Here is a 17,500-nt window from a genome sequence, read left to right on the forward strand (position 1 = left end):
CATTCTGTCAGAATTTAGAAATTATATGTTTAAAATCTTTGCTTTTTTCTTATTTGTTACCTGTTTATATTATTTAGGAAGAACACCTCTCCCCTTTTTTAATAAAAAAACTATTAGTATTAGAAAGTAAACAAAGCAATGAAATTTCTAAAAAAGGAAAAAAAAAAGATAAAGATATGTTACAAAAACCTCTTATAAATATTCTTTTCAATTATAAACGATGGAAGCGTCCATTTCGATATATAAAAAATAATGAATTTGAAAACATGGTAAAAAATGAAATTTCAGAATTTTTTTTTCATACATATCAACGTGATGGAAGAGAAAAAATATCTTTTACGTATCCACAAAATTTATCAAGTTTTGAAAAACTGATGGAAACAAAAATAGATTTCTTCACAAAAAAGAAAATTTCCTCTGATGATTTGTATAATGATTCGTACTATAGGAATGAAGAAAAAATAAACAAATTGAGCAATGAATTTATAAATCGCACAAAACTGATAGATAAGAAATTGATTTCTCTCGATATATTCGAAAATAGAATTCGATTTTGTGATGATGAAACTAAAAAAAAATATTTAACTAAAAGAAAAGATCCTTTGTTAAACGGACCCTTCCGTGGACAAATAAAAAACGGTTTTTCAACCTCAATCCAACATGAAAAAACTTACAAAAAAAATAACATTTTTATAAATAAAATTCAAGATATCTTTCTTTATAATAAGATTTCTAAAAAGAATAATAGTAATTCTCCAAAATTAGAGGAAAATAGAAAAACATTTGATAAAAAATTATTAGTAACTACATTTCTTTTTAATCTAATCAGTCAATTTTCATTAGTGTCAAGCTTAAATTCGCACGTACCTTATTTATTTACAGAACCTGAACAAGTAAAAATGAATTATAATTATGACGCAGAAAAAAAACAAATAATCAAAATATTATTTGATGCAATTACAACTGATTTGAACGAAAAAAGAAAAGTAAATCGAAAGAACACTAAGTCTATTAAAAGAAACGAAATCTGTAAAAAAGTACCTCGGTGGTCATACAAATTGATGGACGAATTAGAACAACTAGGTGGAAAAATTGAAGCAGATAATTCTCAAATTCGTTCTAGAAAAGGCAAACGTGTAGTCATTTTGACTAATAAAGATAAATTTTTTAAAAAATACAAGACTTATCGTGATCGTGGAGATACTGAAAATAATGAACAAAAAAACGAATTGGCTTTAAGACGTTATTCCCAACAATCGGATTTTCGAAGAGACATAATCAAAGGATCTATCCGTGCTCAAAGACGGAAAACAGTTACTTGGAAATTTTTTCAAAAAAGGGTGCATTCGCCGCTTTTTTTGGATAAAATTGAAAAATCAATATTCTTTTCTTTTCATAGTTTAAAATCAATGAAAAGATTTTTTATGTTAAATATTTGGATTCGTAAAAAGACAGAATTTCAAATTTTAGGTTCTATAGAGGAAAAAACAAAAAAAAGTCCGAAAAAAAAAGAGGAGGAAGCAAAAAAGGAAAATGCAGAAAGAAAACGTATAGAAATAGCAGAAGCCTGGGATAGCATTATATTTGCTCAAGTAATAAGAGGTGTTTTATTAATAACCCAATGCTTTATTAGGAAATATATTCTATTACCTTCATTTATAATAATTAAAAATACAATTCGTATACTATTTTTTCAAATTCCAGAATGGTCTGAAGATTATATGGATTGGAAGAGAGAAATATATATTAAATGCACGTATAACGGCGTTCAATTATCCGAAAGAGAGTTTCCGCAAAAATGGCTAACAGATGGGATTCAGATAAAAATATTATTTCCTTTTCGTCTAAAACCTTGGCATAAATCTAAAATACGATGTAATGAAAACAAAAAAAATTCAAAGAAAAAAAAGAACTTTTGTTTTTTAACAGTTTGGGGGATGGAAGTTGAATTGCCTTTTTCTAGTTCCACGAAAAATCCACTTTCCTTTTTCGACCCCATTTTAAAAGAACTAAAAAAAAAAAAGAAAAAATTTGAATTTTTCACTTTTCTAGTTCTAAAAGTTTTAAGTGAAAAATTCAAACTGTTTCTAAATATCGTAATAGAAAAAGCAAAAGGGATCATCCAAAGTATTCTTGAAATTATTAGAAAAAGTATAGTATTCCTCACGAAAAAAAAACAAGAATTTTTAAATTTAAAATATTTTTTTATTAAAAGGAAACCCCCAAAACTCGATGAATTGAGCGAAAACAAAAAATATTCAACAATTTGGAAGAATAATTCAATGATTTCTGAAGCTAACCATTTCAATTCAATCGATAAAGTCGACAAATTTTTCATTGAAAAAAAAATCTATAAAGGATCTCAATACTAAGAGAAAAGTAGTTATTAAAAAAATAGAAAAAATGAAAAAAGAAGAAAAGAAAAGAGGACTTGGAATTCGCGAGACAAATATTCATTCGAAGAAAAAAATTTATGATAGTAAAAGGATAGAATTCGAAAAAAAAATTTTGCAGATATTCCAAAGAAGAAATATTAGCTTAACTAAAAAATCACATTCTTTTTTTCAATTTTTGATGAAAAAAATATACATAGATATCTTTCTATATATCATTTGTATTCCGAAAATCCAGCTACAACTTTTTCTTGAATCAACAAAAAAATTTTTAAATAAATGGCTTTACGATAATGAACCAAATACAGAAAGAAGTTATAAAACAAATCAAAGTATAATTCCCTTTCTTTTAAAATTACACAAATATTTTAATAATAAGAATAAGAATGCGAATTCACATAATTATTTTGATGTCTCCTTTTTGTCACAACCATATGTATTTTTAAATTTGTTACAAACCCGAATTATTAACATAAACATATATAAGTTAAGACTTCTTTTTCAATATAATAAAAATTTTTTTTTTCTGAAAAATGAAATAAAGGATTCTTTTTTTGGAGCACAAGGAATAGTTCATTCTAAAAGAAAACAAAATAACCTGCTCAATTCTGAACTAAATCAATGGACAAATTGGTTAAAGAATAATTATTATCAATATAACTTATCTAACAGTAGCTGGTCAAAATTAGTATCACAAAAATGGAGAAATAGAATCACTAAATGTGGTGTAACTCAAAATAAAAATTTAACCAAATGGGATTCATATGGAAAAAGCCCATTAATTCTTTACAAAGAACAACAAGGAATCCCATTAAAAAAAAAAATTAGAAAACAATATAAATACGATCTTTTATCCTATAATTTTATGAATTATGCAAATAAGAAAGACTCATATATTTATCGATATAGATCCCTATTTCAATCAAATAAAAACACAATGATTTCTTCTAATTACAATACATATAAAAAAGACTTATTTGATAGAATAAGTAATATTTTTATCAAGAATTATATAGCAGAAGATACTATTATTATAAATCCGGATAGAAAATATTTGGATTGGACGGGAATCAATAGAAAAATACTAAATCGTTCCATATGCAATCCGGAATTTTGGTTCTTTTCCAAATTTGTGATATTTTATAATACATTTAGGGGTAACTCGCAAATTATACCAATAAAATTACTTTATTTACATTCTCTTTTTTTACATTCTAAAGGAAATAAAAATGTTAGTGAAAAGAATATTACTAGAAAGAAAAAAAAAATAGATGTTTTTAGAACATCGAAAAAAAAACCCAAGAACAATATGGAGGCAGAACTTCAATTCTTAGTAAGAAATTTTTTGAATTTCCATTTAAACTGGAAAAATTTCTTAGGTCAAAAAATATTTAACAATGTAAAAGTATATTGTCTCCTTATTAGATTGACAAATTTAAGAAAAATTACTATAGCCTCTATTCAAAGAGGAGAACTAGGTCTAGATATTATGATGATTCAAAAACAGACGAATTTAACTCTTTCAGGCTTAAGGAAAAAGAAAAATAATAAATTTAGGAAAAAAGAACTATTTGTTATCGAACCAGTTCGCCTGTCTAGAAAAAATAATAAACAATTTTTTAAGTATAAAATGATGGGTTTTTCATTAATTCATAAGAATAAACGCAAAATTTATAAAAAATACTCAGAAAAAATTCATGTTAATAAGAAATTTTTTGATAAATACATTACAAGAACAAAAGATCAAAAGATAACAGAAAACAAAGAAAACGAGAAATTTAATTTACTTGTTCCTGAAAACATTTTATCTGCTAGACGTCGTAGAGAGTTGAGAATTAGAATTTGTTTAGATCCAAATAATATAAATAGTATGCATAGAAACACAATATTTTATAATGAAAATAAAGTCCAAAATTGTTTTAAAGTTTTGACTAAAAAAAGAAATGAGAAAGAGAAAAAAAAACTAATGAATTTCAAAATTTTTCTTTGGCCAAAATATCGATTAGAAGATTTAGCTTGTATAAATCGTTATTGGTTTAATACCCATAATGGAAGCCGTTTCAGTATAGTAAGGATACATATGTATCCGCGTGTGAAAATTCGTTAATCTAATTTTGTTTTCTATTTAGCATATGTATCTATCTATAGATAGATACATAGGTTAAACAAATACACGTATTTTGGTATGGCATTGATTTTAATTCAATGATGTATACATAAAAAAAAAGCATTAACAAAATTATCTTTTTTTATCTAATGTAATGTATACAATTCTTTTTTATATATCAAACTAGTCTCCTTTATACTATATCTATTTAAATTCTCTATTTCAATTGGATTGATTTCAGTTATCAAAAAAATTAGATTTCGGATTTCTATCAAAAAATTAAAAATGAGTGTCATTCTAATTACTGATCAATAAAAATATCTATAAAAATCGAGGAGAAGGAAAAACTTTTATTTTTTTATGGTAAAAAAGTCATTTATACCTGTTATTTCACAAGAAAAAAAAGGAAAAAAACCGGGATTGGTTGAATTTCAAATATTCAAATTTACCAATAGAATACGAAGACTTACTTCACATTTTGAATTGCACCGAAAAGACTACTCATCCCAAACAGGTTTACGTAAAATTTTGGGAAAACGGCAAAGATTACTGTCTTATTTGTCAAAGAAAGATGGAATACGGTATAAAAAATTAATCAATCAGTTTAATATTCGGCAGTCACAAATTCGTTAAATTGAAGAGTAATTTTCAATTATTCGATTTATTAGATCTTGAATTTGGATGAACTTTTTTTTTAAGCGATTCATAAAAGAATAAATCGAGCAAAAACCTATGAATATCTCAACGAAAAGAAAGGACTTCATGATAGTCAATATGGGGCCTCACCACCCATCAATGCACGGTGTTCTTAGACTTATTGTTACTCTAGATGGTGAGGATGTTATTGATTGTGAACCGATATTGGGTTATTTACACAGAGGAATGGAAAAAATAGCGGAAAACCGAACAATTATACAATATCTGCCTTATGTAACACGTTGGGACTATTTAGCTACAATGTTCACAGAAGCAATAACTGTAAATGGACCAGAACAGTTGGGAAATATTCAAGTACCTAAAAGAGCCAGCTATATCCGAGTAATAATGTTGGAGTTAAGCCGTATAGCTTCTCACCTACTATGGCTAGGACCTTTTATGGCAGATATTGGTGCACAAACACCTTTTTTCTATATTTTCAGAGAAAGAGAATTAATATATGATCTATTTGAAGCTGCCACAGGTATGAGAATGATGCATACTACCTTATGGTTGGATAGATAAATGTTATGATTTCTGCGATTATTTTTTAACAAGTATGCTGAATATCAAAAACTTATTACGCGAAATCCTATTTTTTAGAACGGGTTGAGGGCGTCGGTGTTGTTGATGTAAAAGAAGTTATTAATTGGGGTTTATCAGGACCGATGCTTCGGGCTTCCGAATACAATGGGATCTACGTAAAGTGGATAATTATGAATGTTACGAAGAATTTCATTGGGAAGTTCAATGGCAAAAAGAAGGAGATTCATTAGCTCGTTATTTAGTTCGAATTGGTGAAATGATAGAATCCATAAAAATTATTCAACAGGCTTTGGAAGGACTTCCCGGCGGGGTCCATATGAAAATTTAGAAATCCGCTGCTTTGATAGAGAAAAAGAGCCAGATGGAATGAGTTTGAGTATCGATTTATTAGTAAAAAATCGTCTCCGAGTTTTGAATTGCCAATACAAGAACTTTATGTAAGAGTTGAAGCCCCAAGGGAGAATTAGGGATTTTTCTAATAGGGGATCAAAATGGTTTTCCTTGGAGATGGAAAATTCATCCGCCCGGTTTTATAAATTTGCAAATTCTTCCTCAATTAGTTAAAAGAATGAAATTGGCCGATATTATGACAATACTAGGTAGCATAGATATTATTATGGAGAAGTTGATCGTTGAAATGATAATTGATTTAACAGAAATACAAGATATACATTTTTTTTTCAGATTGCAATTTTTGAAAGAGATATATGAATTCTTTGGGTATTTGTGCCTATTTTTATTTTGATATTAGGAATTACTATAAGTGTACTAGCAATTGTATGGTTAGAAAGAGAAAATATCTGCAGGGATACAACAGCGTATTGGACCTGAATACACCGGTCCTTTTGGAGTTCTTCAAGCTCTAGCAGACGGAACAAAATTACTTTTTAAAGAGAATCTTATTCCATCTAGAGGAGATATTCGTTTATTTAGTTTCGGCCCATCTATCTCAGTCATATCCATTATAATAAGCTATTCAGTAATTCCTTTTGGCTATAACTTTGTTTTATCTGATCTGAATATTGGTGTTTTTTTATGGATTGCTATTTCGAGTATTGCCCCCATTGGACTTCTTATGTCAGGATATGGGTCAAATAATAAATATTCCTTTTTGGGTGGTCTACGAGCAGCTGCTCAATCAATTAGTTATGAAATACCATTAACTCTATGTGTGTTATCGATATCTCTATGTGTGCTTCGTTGAGACATAAATTTTTTTGATACTATTTCTTATAAGCCTCTCCTTATATTTTAAAGTACAAAAAGAATCTATAAAGAATATATATATATTCTTTTCGCATTTGGATTGAATAATTGAATCAGATAGTTATATGAGTGCAATAAAACAGCTTTTTTGAATATAATTTATAGAATACTCTATTACTTATAGAGAAAGTATGATGATTTCAAATTGCAGTAAAAATATTGAGTCTAATTTTCTATGTATAAGAATAAGGTGAAAAAATCAATGAAATTCTAGAATTAGATTCTATATATTATATTCTATGTATAGAAGTGGTTGTTTTTCCCAAGATTTGTTGATTAGTAATCCTGTCTTGAAGCGGACGCAAAAGACCAACCTTTTTCAAATTTTCAATATCATTTGTATGAATTAGCATACATATATTAACAAAATTAAAAAAAGGCATTAATATAATAAAAAAAATTAATGGATGGCTAGAAACACCAAAATACACAAAAGATTAGTAACGTATATTTCTTTTTTAAATTATCCAATTTATGTATAATATAAAAAGAATACTAATGGGGACTTGAAGTTGGTAGAAAAAATAAGGCAGTACTCCCCCCAATTCCCGATCTAGAGTATACTTCCATCCATTGATTGAATAAATAACTATCAGGAACGAAATAATCCTTTAATTTTTTGAAGTCCCCTTTTGCTTGCACAAAAAAGGAATAAGATAAGAGGTAAAAGTGATCTCCTTTTTCTTTTTTGTCTTATATACTCCATATTTATGGAGATAATCATAATTTAAAAAAAGAACATCTAATTATTTTTCGGAATCGAAAATGATGTGGGAGTTCTTGATAATTTTAAAAGAGTATTTTATGCAAAAATGAAATTAAGTTATTACTCAACAAATTTAATTTTGAATTTTTTAAAGGATGAGATCAATTCAGAAGTACCTTTTGTATTTTTTATTTATCTAAAGAAATTCAATAAATGTGCAAATGTTTTTATTTTTTAAATAAGTGTGTATTCATTTAAAAATTTTTTTTAGAACAGACAGAATTCCATGGGTCTAATTCAGAACCGTCCGAGAAAATAGAATCTTATCTATCTTAGGGGATATATCAAGGGAGAAATAATTGGCCGGGTTCTTATATTTTTTTAAGGCTTTAAAGGAGCCGTATGAGATGAAAATCTCATGTACGGTTCTGTAATAGAGATGGTAACAGTAATGTCATCACCGACTAGGATTATCTAACAGTTTAAGTACAGTTGATATAGTTGATGCACAATCCAAATATGGTTTTTGGGGGATGGAATTTGTGGCGGCAACCTATGGGTTTCCTCGTTTTTCTAATCTCTTCCCTAGCAGAATGTGAAAGATTACCTTTTGATTTACCAGAAGCGGAAGAAGAACTAATAGCGGGTTATCAAACCGAATATTCCGGTATCAAATTGGTTTATTTTATGTTGCTTCCTATTTAAACCTATTCGTTTCTTCCTTATTTGTAACAGTTCTTTATTTTGGTGGTTCAAATTTCTCTATTCCGTACATCTTCGTTTCTAAATTTTTTTCAAATAAATAAAACATACGGAGTTTTTGTAACGATAATTGGTATCTTTATTACACTAGTTAAAACTTATTTATTCATATTCGTTTCTATCACAACAAGATGGACTTTGCCTAGGCTACGAATAGATCAATTATTAAATCTTGGGTGAAGTTTCTTTACCCATTTCTCTGGTAATCTATTATTAACAACGTCGTCTCAACTGTTTTCACTGTAAAAAAAATGTGGACCTTCTATATTCAAAATTCAGAACTTGTTTTAAACAAGAGAAAGAAAAAAAATATTCAGAGCTATTCACGATATGTTCCTTATGGTAACTGAATTCATAAATTATAGTGAACAAATAATACGAGCTGCTAGATATATTGGTCAAGGTCTCATGATTACCTTATCTCATGCAAATAGGTTACCCGTAACTATTTCAATATCCTTATGAAAAAATAATCTCATCAGAACGTTTTTCGCGGTCGCGAATACATTTTGAATTTGATAAATGCATTGCTTGTGAAGTATGTGTTCGTGTCTGTCCTATAGATCTACCCATTGTTGATTGGAAACTAGAAACTGATATTCGAAAAAAACGGTTGCTTAATTACAGTATTGATTTTGGAATCTGTATATTTTGTGGTAACTGTATTGAGTATTGTCCAACAAATTAGTTTATCAATGACCGAAGAATATGAACTTTCAACTTATGATCGCCACGAATTGAATTATAATCTAATTGCTTTGGGTCGTTTACCAGTATCAGTAATTGATGATTATACAATTCGAACAATTCAAATAAAATGATTTCAAAATTCTTCACAAAAATAATTGATTTCTCTATATATAGAATAAAAAAAAAAGATATTCTATTTTTTTGAAATGACTCTTTGGCATAAAGAAAAGAATGAAATTCCATTGATTCTATAACAACTGTACCTAATAACAATTCACATATCTTATCTTAGGATTTGGTGAATTTCTATGCACAGATAATTTTCGTATTTAACAAGTTTTTTCCTGTGTCATATCAATAAGGTCATGAAATTTCTATTTATCTTTTATTTTACATATAATGGATTTGTCCCGAATCGCTACATGATTTTATTTTAATCTTTCTTGGATCAGGTCTCATATTCTATTTTAATCTTTCTTGGATCAGGTCTCATATTAGGAAGTCTAGGAGTAGTATTCTTTACGAATCCGATTTTTTCTGCTTTTTCATTGGGACTAGTTCTTGTTTGTGTATCTTTATTCTATATTTTATCAAACTCCCATTTCGTAGCTGCCTCACAGCTACTTATTTACGTGGGCGCTATAAATGTTTTAATAATATTTGCTGTGATGTTTATGAATGGTTCGGACTATTACCAAAATTTTCGTGTTTGGACCGTTGGGGATGGAATTACTTTGATGGTTTGTACCAGTATCTTTCTTTCACAAATAACTACTATTCTAGAGACATCATGGCACGGAATTATTTGGACGACAAGACCCAATCAGATTTTAGAGCAAGATTTGATAAGTACTAGTCAACAAATTGGAATTCATTTATCAACAGATTTTTTTCTTCCATTTGAACTAATTTCAATAATTCTTTTAGTTGCTTTAATAGGTGCAATTTTTGTGGCTCGCCAATAAGAAAGTTTTCGAACTAATAAAATAATATAAATTACATTTTGTTAGAATTTATTACATTTCTTTTTTGTTGAATTATATGTTAAGGAAAAAGAATATTTATGTATAAAGTATAAAATCTTTTTGCAAATACTTGATTTTGTTGTAGACTTATTATGTTAGGCAATAAAATCCGTTGAATTCATATTCATATCGAAATGAATAAAAATTGAAAAGGAGTTGGTCAATGATATTCGAGCATACACTTGTTTTGAGTGCTTATTTATTTTCTATAGGTATCTATGGATTGATCACGAGCCGAAATATGGTTAGAGCCCTTATGTGTCTTGAACTTATACTAAATGCAGTTAATATAAATCTCGTAACCTTTTCTGATTTTTTTGATAGGCGGCAACTAAAAGGAAATATTTTTTCAATTTTTGTTATAGCTGTTGCAGCCGCTGAAGCAGCTATCGGACCAGCTATTGTTTCCTCAATATATCGTAATAGAAAATCAACCCGTATCAATCAATCAAATTTGTTGAATAAATAGTATTATTCATAAAAAAAAGTCTAATTTTGAATAGTGTGTACTATATAATCCATTCAAATTAGCAGAAATGATATATCCTTTTTAATCATGTTTGCGTTTGCGAAAACAAAGATAAGAAATCAAAGTATCTTGGTTCTATTCTCTTATTAGTTATTAATCTATAAATATATTTTTAGTAGCAAAATTCTTATAAATCATTGATTCATCTGGTATATAATATAGATATATATATATAGATATATATATATCATATATAGATATATATAATTGGTTTACCAATTTACTAGATTGAAAATGTTGAATTTTTGATGTTCAAGGATTATGTTCCAATGTCACATTCAGTAAAGATTTATGATACATGTATAGGATGTACTCAATGTGTACGAGCCTGCCCAACAGATGTATTAGAAATGATACCTTGGGACGGATGTAAAGCTAAACAAATTGCTTCTGCCCCAAGAACAGAGGACTGTGTTGGTTGTAAGAGGTGTGAATCCGCCTGTCCGACGGATTTCTTAAGTGTTAGAGTTTATTTATGGCATGAAACAACTCGAAGCATGGGTCTAGCTTATTGATACGTTTCAAAAAGAACCGCATACAAGTACTTTTTTTTACTGGCAAAAACCCGGGCTCAAAATAAAAAAATATTTTGAGCCCGGGTTTTTGTAGTCTAAGTATATCTTATTTTTATCACGAATTATTTTCCTTGGTTAACAACAGTTGTAGTTTTGCCAATAGTCGGAGGTTCTTTAATTGTCTTATTTCCCCATAAAGGAAATAAGACAATTAAATGGTATACTTATTGTATATGTTTCATAGATCTCCTTCTAATAACCTATGTATTTTGTTATCATTTCGAATTAGATGATCCACTAATCCAATTGACAGAAAATTATAAATGGATCCATTTTTTTGACTTTTACTGGAGATTCGGAATAGATGGACTCTCTCTAGGACCCCTTTTATTAACGGGATTTATCACTACGTTAGCTACGTTATCAGCTCAACCGGTTACTCGAGAATCTAAATTATTCTATTTTCTAATGTTAGCAATGTATAGTGGTCAACTAGGAACATTTTCTTCTCAAGACATTTTACTTTTTTTCATCATGTGGGAATTAGAATTAATTCCCGTTTATCTACTTTTATCTATGTGGGGTGGAAAAAAACGTTTGTATTCAGCTACAAAGTTTATTTTGTACACTGCGGGAAGTTCTGTTTTTTTATTACTGGGAATTCTGGGTATGGGTTTCTATAGTTCTAATGAACCAACATTAAATTTTGAATCATTAACTAATCAATCATATCCCGTGGCACTGGAAATAATCTTCTATATGGGATTTCTTATTGCTTTTGCTGTCAAATCACCAATTATACCCTTACATACATGGTTACCTGATACCCATGGAGAGGCGCATTACAGCACTTGTATGCTTTTAGCCGGAATATTATTAAAAATGGGAGCATATGGGTTGGTTCGAATTAATATGGAATTATTATCTCGCGCTCATTCTATATTTTGTCCCTGGTTAATGTTATTAGGTTCCATTCAAATAATCTATGCAGCTTCAACATCTCTTGGTCAACGCAATGTAAAAAAAAGAATAGCTTATTCCTCGGTCTCTCATATGGGTTTCTTAATTTTAGGAATTGGTTCTATAAGCGAGACAGGGCTGAATGGGGCTATTTTACAAATAATCTCTCACGGATTTATTGGTGCTGCCCTTTTTTTCTTGGCGGGAACTAGTTATGATAGACTACGTCTTCTTTATCTCGACGAAATGGGTGGAATGGCTATCCCAATGCCAAAAATATTCACGATTTTCACTACCTTATCGATGGCTTCTCTTGCATTACCGGGCATGAGCGGTTTTGTTGCAGAATTTATAGTATTATTGGGAATAATTACCAATCAAAAATATCTTTTCATCACAAAAATACTCATAACTTTTGTAACTGCAATTGGAATGATATTAACTCCTATTTATTTATTATCTATCTTACGTCAAATGTTTTATGGATACAAGCTTTTTAATAAACAAAATTCTTATTTTTTTGATTCGGGGCCACGAGAATTATTTATTTCAATTTCTATCCTTATACCCGTAATAAGTATTGGCATTTATCCAGATTTTATTTTTTCAATTTCGGCTGACAAGGTTGAAGCTATTCTCTCTCATTTTTTATAGATAGTTTTTGGGAATAAATGAAAAAGAAAAAATAGAAATCAATCCGATGCACAATAAAAAAAAATGGATTTCTTTTTGTATTTTCTTAATTACATAAAAATGAAATTGAATTCTAATTGAATATTTTTGTTGTTTGTGAGAACCCCTTGAATCAATATTACATTACTTGATTCAATGGGGTCTTAATCATTTTATTGGGAGTTTTTTTTCTTATTCTATAGAATGTTCCCAATATTTGTGAATTTTTTTAAATTAATTAGGTGTAAATGAACCATAACTATGTAGTCCTATTCCTAAAAGATTTATCCCTAAATAACATATCCAAATTATAAGAAAGCCTATGGAGGCCACTATTGAAGAATTTCTATATTCCAATTTTTTATTTTTTCTAGTATGTAAATAAATTGCGAAAATAGTCCAAGTAATAAAAGCCCAAGTTTCCTTTGGATCCCAATTCCAATATGATCCCCATGCCTCATTAGCCCATACTGCTCCAGATATATTACCTATTGTTAAAAAGATAAAACCTAGACTAATAGTACGGTAACCCCAACGATCCAATTGTTGAATAAATTGATATCTATAATAATTTCTATAAGACGAATAAAACGGAAAAGGAGTTTGTTGTAAAATATTCTTTTTATCATTCATATTCATATATTTGATTTCAGCAAAAGAAAAGGATTCATTAAAAAAAAACAAAGTCTTGCTTTTACCAAGAATTTGTATGAGTTCTTGAAATGTAATGACTAAAATAGCCACTGATATTAATGATCCACATAAAAGAGTTGTATAACCCAATATCATCATACTTACGTGCATCATTAACCAATGGGACTGTAAAGCAGGCACTAATTTTAAGGATTCATGCATTTCGGTTAAAAGACCCGAAGTAGCAAAGCCTTGGGTAAAAAGAATACTTGGTGTTATTATTGTATTGAAATAGTCATTTTTTTGTTTTTTGAAGCAAAGAACCATATAAAAGATAGAAAAAGTCCATGAAAGAAATATTAATGATTCATATAAATTACTAAATGGTAAATGGCCTGAAAAAATCCAACGAGTAACTAACAATCCTGTGATACAAAAAAAGGTTATTATCATGCCTTTTTTGAACAAATTGTATAATCCTATGATTTCATTGCCTAATAATAAGGTTATCAAATGAATTGAAATTAAAATAGATACGACCGAAAAGGATATATGAGTTAATATATGCTCTAAAGTGGAAAATACCATATAGAATGAAAAAATAGAAATACTTGGAATAGAAATAATAATTCTTTATAGGAACTTTTTTTTAGAAGATAAGATGCCGCTACTCGGACTCGAACCGAGATGCTCTAGCACTGCTTCCTAAGAGCAGCGTGTCTACCAATTTCACCATAGCGGCTGACTCGAAACCATAATAACCCAATTTTAGTCAATTGTCGAGATTCAAAGAATCAATTAAAACACAATATTTGTTTACTAAACATTCAATAAAATAATTTTAAAGAATTCTATTAGAATCTATTAAATATAGAATGTAAATATCATAATATAGAATGTAAATATCCTAAATTCATAACTGAATCTTATATTCTATATCAATTTTATATTCATATTTTTGTATTTAAAAAAGAGTCGTTGAATCCAGTTAATTGAAATTATTCTAACGTTTATATTTGTTACAGAAAAAGCTTTTTGAATTCCCCGTAAAAATAGATTGCCCTAATGAAAAAGCTTTTAATGCTGTAAAATATCCCTTCTTTTTCCATAAAGTGTTCCGAATAAGTTTTTTTGATATAGACGTGCGCTTTTTTGGAACTGCCATAGAATTAGTATAGTTTTTTATTGTTATAGAATTTTATGTGAAAGACATTTTGCGGTAAATGAAAATTAAGTTTATCTCTAATTAGACATATATTTTATATATTTGAATTTCCATTTTTGTTTTTATTATATTTATAATAAGAATATAATACTTTTTAGAAAGTTTTCCCCAAATCGCTATTTCTTATTGTAATAAAAACTTAATTAGTTAAGTTAAATTTAATGAACTAAACCAATGTTCAAAAAATATTGTCCAAAGAGTCAGAATAATGAATAATCGATTATTCTATTTTATTAAATTCTATCTTTCTTTGTTATTAACCGAAACCATTCCTTTACTTTACAAAAAAGATAAAAGAAAAACCTAAGAAACCAAATTCATTAGAATCCTAATTTTTTTTCTTTATTGTATGGAATATACACATCAATATTCATGGATCATACCTTTTATTCCATTCCCAGTTCCGATGTTAATAGGAGTGGGACTTCTACTTTTTCCCACTGCAACGAAAAATATTCGCCGTATTTGGGCTTTTCCTAGTATCTTATTGTTAACTATAGTTATGATTTTTTCGCTTGATTTGTCTATTCATCAAATCAAGAATAGTTTGTTTTTTCAATATGTATGGTCTTGGACCATAAATAATGATATTTCTTTAGAGTTTGGGTACTTGATCGATTCACTTACTTCTATTATGTCAATATTAATTACTACGGTTGGCATTCTCGTTCTTATTTATAGTGATAATTATATGTCTCATGATCAAGGATATTTGAGATTTTTTGCTTATCTTACTCTTTTTAATATTTCAATGTTGGGATTAGTTACTAGTTCGAATTTGATACAAATTTATTTTTTTTGGGAATTAATTGGAATGTGTTCTTATTTATTAATAGGCTTTTGGTTCACCCGCCCTATTGCGGCAAATGCTTGTCAAAAAGCATTTGTAACGAATCGTGTAGGGGATTTTGGTTTATTATTGGGAATTTTAGGTCTTTATTGGATAACGGGTAGTTTGGAATTTCGGCATTTGTTTCAAATTATAAATAATTTGATTTCTAAAAATGAAATGAATATTTTTTTTTTTACTCTGTTTGCCCTCTTGCTATTTTGTGGCTCAGTTGCAAAATCTGCCCAATTTCCTCTTCATGTATGGCTACCCGATGCTATGGAGGGACCTACTCCAATTTCTGCCCTTATACATGCTGCTACTATGGTAGCCGCTGGAATTTTTCTTGTGGCTCGTCTTTTTCCTCTTTTCATAGTGCTACCCAAAATAATGAACGCAATAGCTTTTATAGGTATAATAACAGTAATATTAGGAGCTACTTTAGCTATTGCTCAAAAAGATATTAAGAAAAATTTGGCCTATTCTACAATGTCTCAATTGGGTTATATGATGTTAGCTTTGGGTATGGGATCTTATCGAGGTGCTTTATTTCATTTGATTACTCATGCTTATTCAAAAGCATTGTTGTTTTTAGGATCTGGATCCATTATTCATTCAATGGAAGCTCTTGTCGGATATTCTCCAGCTAAAAGTCAAAATATGGTTTTTATGGGCGGTTTAACAAAACATGTACCAATTACAAAAACTTTTTTTTTAGTGGGTACACTCTCTCTTTGCGGTATTCCACCCTTTGCCTGTTTTTGGTCTAAGGATGAGATTCTTAATGATAGTTGGTTGTATTCACCAATTTTTGCAATAATAGCTTGTTCTGCAGCAGGATTAACTGCATTTTATATGTTTCGAATTTATTTACTTGTTTTTGAGGGATATTTAAACGTTCATTTTTTGAATTTTAATGGAAAAAAAAATAGTTCATTCTATTCAATATCTTTATGGGGGAAGAAACAAGTAAAACTTAAAAGAAAAAACGAAAATTTTTTCTTAGTTTTACTAAAAATAAAAAAGAATGAAATAACTTCTTTTTTTATCCGGAAGAGATATCTACATCGCGTTAATCAAAATATTAAAAATATAAAACATCTTGTTTTTGGTATTATGCATTTTGGCACTAAAAAAACTGCTTGTTTATATCCTAATGAATCTAACAATACTATGCGATTTTCTATGCTTATTTTAGCGCTCTTTACTTTATTCGTTGGTGCTGTAGGAATTTCTTTCAGTCAAGACGGAATACATTTGGATATTTTATCAAAATTGTTAATTCCGTTTATAGATCTTTTACATAAAGATTCAGAAAATTTTATGAATTATTATGAATTTTTCACAAACGCAACTTTTTCTTTGAGTTTCACTTTTTGGGGAATATTTCTAGCGTCTTTTTTTTACAAATCGGTTTATTCCTATTTAAAAAATTTGAATTTATTAAATTTATTTGAAAAAAGTTTTCTTAAAAAAAATGTTGCCGATCATTTTCAAAATATCATATATAATTGGTCGTATAATCATGGTTATATAGATCTTTTTTATGAAAAATCTTTAATTGCTAGTATCAGAAGATTAGTGAAATTAAATTCTTTTTTTGATAAAAAAAGAATTGATGGAATTACGAATGGAATAGGTATTACAAGTTTTTTTCTAGGAGAAGCTATCAAATATGTGGGGGGGGGGCGAATAGCTTCGTATATATTATTGTATATTCTAGATATATTAATCTTTCTAGTAATTTTATTGTTACATCGAAACAAATAAATATTGATGAATCTCATGAATATGGAACTCGGTAAGAAAAGGGGATTTAAAAATTGAAAAAGAAGATTCTGAAAGAATCTTCTTTGAATACTAAAATTACGTATTGAATTTGGATTCTTGTATCCATAATTCAAAAAGTTTTTTTGACTATTGCCGAAGAACTGAAATAAAAGATA

Source organism: Vigna unguiculata, unplaced genomic scaffold (genome assembly GCF_037176805.1).
Source record: "Vigna unguiculata cultivar grain cowpea cultivar isolate G323 ecotype 2 unplaced genomic scaffold, ASM3717680v1 ptg000216l, whole genome shotgun sequence".
In the NCBI taxonomy this organism is placed as follows: Eukaryota; Viridiplantae; Streptophyta; class Magnoliopsida; order Fabales; family Fabaceae; genus Vigna; species Vigna unguiculata.